The sequence below is a fragment of the Macaca fascicularis genome, chromosome 4 (genome assembly GCF_037993035.2).
Source record: "Macaca fascicularis isolate 582-1 chromosome 4, T2T-MFA8v1.1".
NCBI classification, from domain to species: Eukaryota; Metazoa; Chordata; class Mammalia; order Primates; family Cercopithecidae; genus Macaca; species Macaca fascicularis.
In genome coordinates, this window is record NC_088378.1 from 162,787,403 (window position 1) to 162,797,858 (window position 10,456).

Here is a 10,456-nt window from a genome sequence, read left to right on the forward strand (position 1 = left end):
GTGGCCAACGGATGGAGCACACCGCTTGGGTGCTCAGTCGTGGGTCCACCCTGGATTCTGAAGGTGGAGTCAGTTCCACCTCAACCGCAGGCAGAGAGTGAGGATGGGATAGTTCCCCAGAGAAAGCAGGCTGCTACCAGAAAAAGAGGTTTATAGAGCAGGCAAAGAACAGATTCTACCGCAGCTGTTAACGTTTATGGGCAAATGTGCCTATTGGATTGCCCGTCTAGGACAGTAAAAACTAAAGGTCCAGAAAGCGGTGTGAGGGGCAGAGGGGAGCTGGAGTCCCAGGAAGGAGAGGTTGGAGCTGCCAAAGACACTAGACACAATTTTGCCTCTGGCAGGTCAAAGCCTAGGTGGGTCCCTGAGAGTTACTATTACCATCATGGGAAAAGAACACCTTTAAGAGTCCACAGGTAGAATTGAAAATGACTAAGCGAATGGAGAACTCTTACAGAATGTATCAGCTGCTCAATGAGCCATGACAATGTTCTGAATTGAAATGTTTTTCTTGATTTTCTTGGGTTTTGGTATCTGTTATATGTATGACTTGCGTTTTTCTTGCTGCAGGTGTGATTTTATATTTAAAAGGATAATAATTTTTATCCTTGAAGTTTATTTATTTATTGTTTGTTTTATTGTTTGTTGTTACTTTGTGAAAATCAAGGGAATTTTTTTTTCCTTAAGGCATTGTTTCCTTATTTCAACATCTTTTTTTGTTTGTTTGTTTTTGGTTTGCCTGCAGTTTTGGTGAACAGAATGTAACATGGCAGGATTTGGTGTGCTTTAATGTTGTTTATGCTTGCCTATGATGAATGCCAGTCATACCAATTCCCTCATAAAGGCAAGTCACCAGAGAACCCTCCCCCATCCCAAGCCCATGCCTGTGGTTGGAGTCCCCCAGGAGCTTACAGTGGCTGAGCTGGGAGCGGGGTAAGCCTGCACACACCTTGTAGCGAGTCACATCCAGAAATCTTGCTATTCTTTTCTTAGCTGAAGAAAAATGTTTCATTAAGCTTTGGCTGCCAATTTCGTCCACAAACTTTGGAAACTGACTGTTGGGTTTTAACGACTAATTATTTTCCCCTAAGCAGTGTGTCATCAGTTTCCCTGGCTGCCTGCAGATGAACCTTGGCCTCTGGCCAGGCTTCTTCCTAGGGTAACTGCCTTCTACCTAAAGATCAGGCTCTTGGCTCTAGCTCCACAATTCTCAGTTTCAGAGTTGCTCTGACTTCTGAAGCCAATAACCATTTATTGAGGTCAGCACTGTCTAAGACAGCAGCCACAATCCACTTGTGGCTATTGAACAGTTGAAATGTGCTTAGTCCAAGCTGAGGTGTGCTCGAAGTGTAAAATACACATCAGATTTTAAAGACTTGGTATGTTATAAATTGAATTGTGTCCCCCCACCTCACAAAATCCTTGTGTTGAAGCCCTAACCCCTAATGGGAGGTTTGAAGGAAGAAAGTAATTAAGCCTAAATGAGTTTATAAGGGTGGGATCCTCATACGAATAGTGCCTTTATAAGAAAAGACACAGAGAGCTCTCTCTCTGTTATGTGAGCACACTGCAAGAAGGTGGCTGTCTGCAAGTCAGGAAGAGAGCCCTCACAAGAACCTAACCCTAGTAATACCTAAATCTGGGACTTCCAGCCTCCAGAGTTTGAGAGAATAAATTTCTGTTGTTTGTGCTACTCAATCTATGCCATTTTTATTTTGGCAGGTGTAGCAAACTAATATATAGTATGAACAAATAATGTAAAATATCTAGTTAATATTTTTGTATTGACATATTAAAATAATAAAATACATTATTACAATTAATTTTACCTTTTTTATTTCACTTTTTAAAAAGTGGCTATGAGAAAATTTTATATTATACATGTGTCTTCCATTACAGGACACTGGTGACCTAGACCCATGGGTTATTATTAAATTGTCTTTAATTGTCCTATCAGATTATTGTTCAATCTTTGTTTTTGAGGGATCTCTAAACTTCTCTTTGGTTTATGTAATTTTCTATTTCTTTTTTCTTTAAGAGCCAGAAGATTAAAATAAAACAAAATAAAAAAGAACAAACACATAGAAACCAAAAGAACACAAGCGACATAAACCCTGCTATATTTCGTGGTATTAATATTTTTTGATTAAAAGGATTTATCTCCTTTTGATCTCTTTTCTGTCTTATTTCTTGCATATCGAAGCCAACATTGGAACAAATTTTAACATTCATAGTATAAAATGACAAATCCTATGAGAAAAACAAATCTGAAGGGAGTTGGGGGAGTTTCTGCATTCTCAGCACTGAGTCTTTCGTGGGGGGTGGGATGGTTATGGTTAGGAAACAAGGCAGAGAATCTCCTGTTTTCTTTTCAATAAGCCACGGCTGAACTTAGCTTTGGGGAGGGTTAACTGTCAAAGCTTCTCTGGCTAGAAGTAGGGAAGGTTCTGCCAAGCTCTGTTGAATGCATCCTTAGCCACACCAAATGGGCCTCTGAATAGGCCCAGAAAATTGCTCATGTCATCTGTAATGGGGGGAACATCTTGCCAACAGCAGAGCAAAGTGCAAAGTATCCTGGGTTAATGTATATGCTTTGGGCAGGTCTACCTTTAGTAAGAAAGCTTCTGGTACCAAGTTTTGCTACTGGAATTTATGGTCTTCACAAGTAAAGACATTTCTGTTTATTCTGAAGTCCAATTTGTTTAGTGTATTTCCTGCTTTTCTTGAATTTTATCATTGGCAACAAATATTGCCAGTTATTTACCTTGACCTGACAGATTTATTTGGTTGACTTTTTGAAAAATGTCTGCCAAGTAACCAAATCAGAATAACCATGATCTGCTGTCAGTTATTCTTCCAAGTACCAATGATGTTCCATGAATAGTGACTAATGTGACTTGCAACTCAAATGATCCCAGAAGTCAAGCATTATTCTTTGTCATGCAGCTGACATACTTTAGGTCTGACTCACATTTCTTCAAATATAATACAGTATTTTTAAAATATATATGCAAGTGTTCAGATTTAGTCAGTTCATTTTTACTGCTGCATCAGGGCCATTAGTAAGTAAAACACCCCCTCACACCTTGCCCCAACCCACCTGTGGCTGGTAGTGAAGAATACAATAACTGCTAGTTTAATTTAGTACCATTCCTTGATTTGTGCTGAGTGGCCAGTAGTTTTACCCATTGCTTTTGTACCATGAGTGCAAATGTCAACACAGTAAAAAATGAAAATAGTATCTTTATTTTATTATGAAAATAGTTTTGAACTCCAAGACCCCCGAAGGGTCTTCAGGGACTCCTTGGGGGCTGAAATTAACTCATTGAAAAGTATTTTTCCAAAGTGTATTACAAATGGAGGGTAATTCTTCTTCTAAAAATTAAAAATCATATTAAGATAATTCATTGTTGGAAATGCTGAAGCAGACTCCAGAACACCTGGGTGGGAATGTCGTCTAGGGAATGCCCACATCTCTCAGAAGACGGAACTCAACAATCGTTACAGTGTCCTTCAGTTTGACGATTTTTGTGCTGTGTGGTGACAACTATTTCCCAAGGCTGTTTCAGCGTAATGGGTCAGTTTCCTTCCTAGTTATGATGGAAAGGTGGAGATTACTCTTTAGAATCCCTGAATGACTGTAAGTTCTTCTCTATTCATGAGAAATCTAATAGGTCCTGCAGCCTCAAAATCTGAATTAGCGTGGATGATTTAGATCAGCTGTAGTTACTTTGAGGCTGCTAATAGACTCCTTGGCTATTTATAGTTACAGGTGAAGTAGGGGATTCAAGTTGGCACAATTGCTTCATTGGGATTGGAGCATGGGCTTTGTAAAGACTGAGAAGAGATGCGAAGGCTGTGTTTTCCATTCTTCCACACAAGACGGCATTTGTTTTGTCACACATTTGTTTGAATTAAAAATATTAATTGATGACATTGCTCTGAGAAATTGTTTGATATCTCAGTAGAAATCCTAACACATTTTGTAAAGTACTCACCTACATCATATTTTAGAGTAAAGAAGTAAATAGGCAAAATGGAAATTGTTTCCATATCGGTATGATACTGTACATTGAATTTGTACATTGCCCTGCATGTACAAGGAAATGAAGAGTCTAGAATTTAGTCTCAACAGACATATCTATTTATCTTTTGACTTAGGATTGTCTTGGCAATGCGGGCTCTTTTTTGGTTCCATATGAACTTTAAAGCAGTTTTTTCCAATTCTGTGAAGAAAGTCATCGGTAGCTTAATGGGGATGGCATTGAATCTATAAAAATTACCTTGGGCAGTATGGCCATTTTCACGATATTGATTCTTCCTATCCATGAGCATGGTATGTCCTTCCATTTGTTTGTGTCCTCTTTTATTTCTTTGAGCAGTGATTTGTAGTTCTCCTTGAAGAGGTCCTTTACATCCCTTGTAAGTTGGATTCCTAGGTTTTTTATTCTCTTTGAAGCAATTGTGAATGGAAGTTCATTCATGATTTGGCTCGCTGTTTGTCTGTTACTGGTGTATAAGAAAGCTTGTGATTTTTGCACATTAATTTTGTATTCTGAGACTTTGCTGAAGTTGCTTATCAGCTTAAGGAGATTTTGGGCTGAGATGATGGGGTTTTCTAAATATACAGTCATGTCATCTGCAAAGAGGGACAATTTGACTTCTTCTTTTCCTAACTGAATACCCTTATTCTTTCTCTTGCCTGATTGCCCTAGCCAGAACTTCCAACACTATGTTGAATAGGAGTGGTGAGAGAGAGCATCCCTGTCTTATGCCAGTTTTCAAAGGGAATGCTTCCAGTTTTTGCCCATTCAGTATGATATTGGCTGTGGGTTTGTCATAAATAGCTCTTATTATTTTGAGATACGTTCCATCAATACCGAATTTATTGAGAGTTTTTAGCATGAAGGGCTGTTGAATTTTGTCAAAGGCCTTTTCTGCATCTATTGAGATAATCATGTGGTTTTTGTCTTTGGTTCTGTTTATAGGCTGGATTACATTTATTGATTTGCGATGTTGAACTAGCCTTGCATCCCAGGGATGAAGCCCACTTGATCATGGTGGATAAGCTTTTTGATGTGCTGCTGGATTTGCTTTGCCAGTATTTTATTGAGGATTTTTGCATCAATGCTCCTCAGGGATATTGGTCTAAAATTCTCTTTTTTTGTTGTGTCTCTGCCAGGCTTTGGTATCAGGATGAAGTTGGCCTCATAAAATGAGTTAGGGAGGATTCCCTCTTTCTCTATTGGTTGGAATAGTTTCGGAAAGAATGGTACCAGCTCCTCCTTATACCTCTGGTAGAATTCGGCTGTGAATCCATCTGGTCTTGGACTTTTTTTGGTTGGTAGGATATTAATTATTGTCTCAATTTCAGAGTCTGCTATTGGTCTATTCAGGGATTCCACTTCTTCCTGGTTTAGTCTTGGGAGGGTGTAAGTGTCCAGGAAATTATCCATTTCTTCTAGGTTTTCTAGTTTATTTGCGTAGAGGTGTTTATAGTATTCTCTGATTGTAGTTTGCATTTCTGTGGGGTCGGTGGTGATATCCCTTTTATCTTTTGTTATTGCGTCTATTTGATTCTTCTCTCTTTCTTCTTTATTAGACTTGCTAGCAGTCTATCAATTTTGTTGATCTTTTCAAAAAACCAGCTCCTGGATTCATTGATTTTTTGAAGGGTTTTTTATGTCTCTATCTCCTTCAGTTCTGTTCTGATCTTAGTTATTTCTTGCCTTCTGCTAGCTTTCGAATGTGTTTGCTCTTGCTTCTCTAGTTCTTTTAATTGCAATGTTAGGGTGTCAATTTTAGATCTTTCCTGCTTTCTCTTGTGGGCATTTAGTGCTATAAATTTCTCTCTATACACACTTTAATGTGTCCCAGAGATTCTTGTATGTTGTATCTTTGTTCTCATTGGTTTCAAAGAACATCTTCATTTCTGCCTTCATTTTGTTATGTACCCAGTAGTCATTCAGGAGCAGGTTGTTCAGTTTCCATGTAGTTGAGCGGTTTTGATTGATTTTCTTAGTCCTGAGTTCTAGTTTGATTGCACTGTGGTCTGAGAGACATTTTGTTATAATTTCTGTTGTTTTACATTTGCTGAGGAGTGCTTTACTTCCAACTATGTGGTCAATTTTGGAATAAGTGTGATGTGGTGCTGAGAAGAATGTATATTCTGTTGATTTGGGGTGGAGAGTTCAGTAGATGTCTATTAGGTCTGCTTGGTGCAGAGTTGAGTTCAATTCCTGGATATCCTTGTTAACTTTTTGTCTCATTGATCTGTCTAATGTTGACAGTGGGTTGTTGAAGTCTCCCATTATTATTGTATGGGAGTCTAAGTCTCTTTGTAAGTCTCCAAGGACCTGCTTTATGAATCTGGGTGCTCCAGTATTGGGTGCATATATATTTAGGATAGTTAGCTCTTCCTGTTGAATTGATCCCTTTACCATTATGTGATGGCCTTCTTTGTCTCTTTTGATCTTTGATGGTTTAAAGTCTGTTTTATCAGAGACTAGGATTGCAACCCCTGCTTTTTTGTGTTCTCCATTTGCTTGGTAGATCTTCCTCCATCCCTTTATTTTGAGCCTATGTGTGTCTCTGCATGTGAGATGGGTCTCCTGAATACAGCACACTGATGGGTCTTGACTCTTTATCCAATTTGCCAGTCTGTGTCTTTTAATTGGACCATTTAGTCCATTTACATTTAAGGTTAATATTGTTATGTGTGAACTTGACCCTGTCATTGTGATATTAGCAGGTTATTTTGCTCGTTAGTTGATGCAGTGTTTTCCTAACATCGATGGTCTTTACATTTTGGCATGTTTTTGCAATGGCTGATACTGGTTGTTCCTTTCTATGTTTAGTGCTTCCTTCAGGAGCTCTTGTAGGGCAGGCCTGGTGGTGACTAAATCTCCAAGCATTTGCTTATCTGTAAAGGATTTTATTTCTCCTTCACTTATGAAACTTAGTTTGGCTGGATATGAAATTCTGGGTTTAAAATTCTTTTCTTTAAGAATGTTGAATATTGGCCCCCACTCTCTTCTGGCTTGTAGAGTTTCTGCTGAGAGATCTGCTGTTAGTCTGATGGGCTTCCCTTTGTGGATAACCCAACCTTTTTCTCTGAGTGCCCTTAACATTTTTTCCTTCATTTCAACTTTGGTGAATCTGACAATTATGTGTCTTGGAGTTGCTCTTCTCAAGGAGTATCTTTGTGGCGTTCTCCGTATTTGCTGAATTTGAATGTTGGCCTGCCTTACTAGGTTGGGGAAGTTCTCCTGGATGATATCCTGAAGAGTGTTTTCCAACTTGGTTCCATTTCCCCCCTCACTTTCAGGTACACCAATCAGATGTAGATTTGGTCTTTTCCCATAGTCCCATATTTCTTGGAGGCTTTGTTCATTTCTTTTTCCTCTTTTTTCTCTAGACTTCTCTTCTCACTTCGTTTCATTCATTTGATCTTCAATCATTGATACTCTTTCTTCCAGTTGATTGAGTAGGTTACTGAAGCTCTTACATTTGTCACGTATTTCTCGTGTCATGGTTTTGATCTCTGTCAGTTCGTTTATGGCCTTCTCTGCATTGATTATTCTAGTTATCCATTCTTCCATTCTTTATTCAAGATCTTTAGTTTCTTTGCACTGGTTACGTAGTTCCTCCTTTAGCTCTGAGAAGTTTGATCGACTGAAGCCTTCTTCTCTCATCTCGTCAAAGTCATTCTCCGTCCAGCTTTGATCCATTGCTGGTGATGAGCTGTGTTCCTTTGGAGGGTGAGATGCACTCTGATTTTTTGTATTTCCAGCTTTTCTGTCCTGCTTTTTTCCCATCTTTGTGGTTTTATCTGCCTTTGGTCTTTGATGACGGTGACGAACTGATGGGGTTTTGGTGTGGGTGTCCTTTCTGTTTGTTAGTTTTCCTTCTAACAGTCAGGACCCTCAGCTGTAGGTCTGTTGGAATTTGCTTGAGGTCCACTCCAGACCCTGTTTGCCTGGGTATCAGCAGCAGAGGCTGCAGAAGATAGAATATTGCTGAACTCGAGTGTTGTTGTCTTATTCTTGCTCTGGAAGCTTCGTCTCAGGGGTGTACCCCGCCGTGTGAGGTGTGAGGTGTCAGTCTGCACCTAGTGGGGGATGTCTTCCAGTTAGGCTACTCAGGGGTCAGGGACCCACTTGAACAGGCAGTCTGTCTGTTCTCAGATCTCAACCTCCATGCTGGGAGATCCACTGTTCTCTTCAAAGCTATCAGACAGGGGCATTTACCTCTGCCGAGGTTTCTGCTGCTTTTTGTTTACCTATGCCCTGTCCCCAGAGATGGAGTCTACAGAGACAGGCAGGCCCCCTTGAGCTGCGGTGGGCTCCACCCAGTTCGAGCTTCCAGGTAGCTTTGTTTACCTACTTAAGCCCCAGCAATGGCGGGCACCCCTCCCACAGCCTCGCTGCTGCCTTGCAGTTAGATCTCAGACTGCTGTGCTAGCAATGAGGGAGGCTCCATGGGCGTGAGACCCTCCCATCCAGGTGTGGGATATAATCTCCTGGTGTGCCGTTTGCTAAGACCCTTGGTAAAGTGCAGTATTAGGGTGGGAGTTACCCAATTTTCAGGTGTCGTGTGTCTCAGTTTCCCTTGGCTAGGAAAAGGGATTCCCTTCCCCCTTGTGCTTCCCAGGTGAGGCAATGCCTTGCCCTGCTTCAGTTCTTGCTGGTCAGGCTGCTCCAGCTGTCCAGCACCGATTGTCTGGCACTCCCCAGTGAGATAAACCTGGTACCTCAGTTGAAAATGCAGAAATCACTCGTCCTCTGTGTCACTTGCACTGGGAGCTGGAGGCTGGAGCTGCTCCTATTCGGCCATCTTACTCCTGGAATCCTGACTTTTTAAATATGTTTTTATAACATATATTTCTCCTGGCATAAGAATAATTTCACACTTTTCCTTTAGGTGTTCTTAGATCAGAATTCATGCCACTAGGGATGCAGATATGTGTCAGTGTCTTAAGATAAGTCCTTTAGGTGTCCTTAAAATGATCTTTATTCTGGTATGTCCTTGGAGAGATTGCCTTTAAGATTTGATTTAAAATAAGAACATAGGGATAATGGGTACAGATACACACTATTAGTAGGAAGATTACATATGTCCAGAAATTGGACCAGCCTAAAAATCTCACCTTTTAGAATAATTTTTTAATCCTTTCTATTTATTTTCATTGTCATAAAAAGAAGCACATAATCCTTAACCTTTGTTTTGCATTATATCAGATGACAAACCTTCTGAATTTCACACAACACATAATTTTATTTCCTTCACACACTAATTTCCCATGTAGATATTCCTAGGTGTAATTAGACAATATTATTTTTATTTACCAGATTAGGTCCCCCCCAATATAGATGGGTAGTAAGGAGGAAGGTTTTAATAAGCTTTCCATGTCTCTGTTTGTTTTCATACACTCCCAAACCTAGATTTGCTATGTTCAAATTAAGTAATATCTGCACAAATGGAAAATATACATGCCTTGCTGGTCCTAGATCCTCTACATGGTACCACACTGACACCAAAACAACACTCTTTAGAAGCTTGGCCCTTTGTATCCAACTTAGCCAATGGAGCTTAGCACCATCCAATTTCCTACCTGAGTTGTTCCATGTGCACAGGATTTTGATTCATGCTTGCAGAGTTCACCTTTAAATGGCCAGGACTTTATCTCTCAGTCTTCCCTCTGGTCTAATTACTGGACTGTTTAACTGGAAGTCTTTTGAGGGCAGCATTAATTGATGAGTCTTAGCTCAATGCAATGTCTTAAATCCAATAAGAATCCATAAAAGAAACTTCTTTTAAAGTTAAATTACTTGTACAGACAACTGAATGGGAAGCTAATTATACCAGTTTTGCAAAAGAGTAACTTTATGATTTTAGGTAAGATACTGACCTGTGGTAATAGTTTTATTATCTATACACTGAGAGGTTTAATATTTAAGACAAATCCTCAATCTCATATGTTCATAGACAGTATTGAGCAAAACTGTATCTATTTTCATTATCACCATTACGTTGCCTTTGGCATTAAGTGGTACAGTTGCCATCCATATAATGATAAAATAATCAGCAAATTTAGATCAGCAAATTCTGGGGTTTAAATCAGTTATTTGGTGGACTTACATGATTATTTGACTGAGCTGTTTCAACAGTCTAGCCAATAATATGAGTTAAGTACTTTCAGAGAAAATAGCCACAGTATTTCTCAGTGGGTTAATTCAACGCCCTCAACCCCTTTTGGGGAGATGTTGATGTTTTATGTGATATTTCTTGTACGTTGAAGCTTTTAGTTCAGAGGGTGAGGGTGATGAATGGACCTTCCGAGTGGAGGACTAGGGAAGAGGACACCATGGATTCTGTCTTCCTCTCTTATTGTTGGAAAGGATGGCAAATTAAAGAGGGAAGGAAGCATCTGTAATTGATTAGAAATGAATCTGGT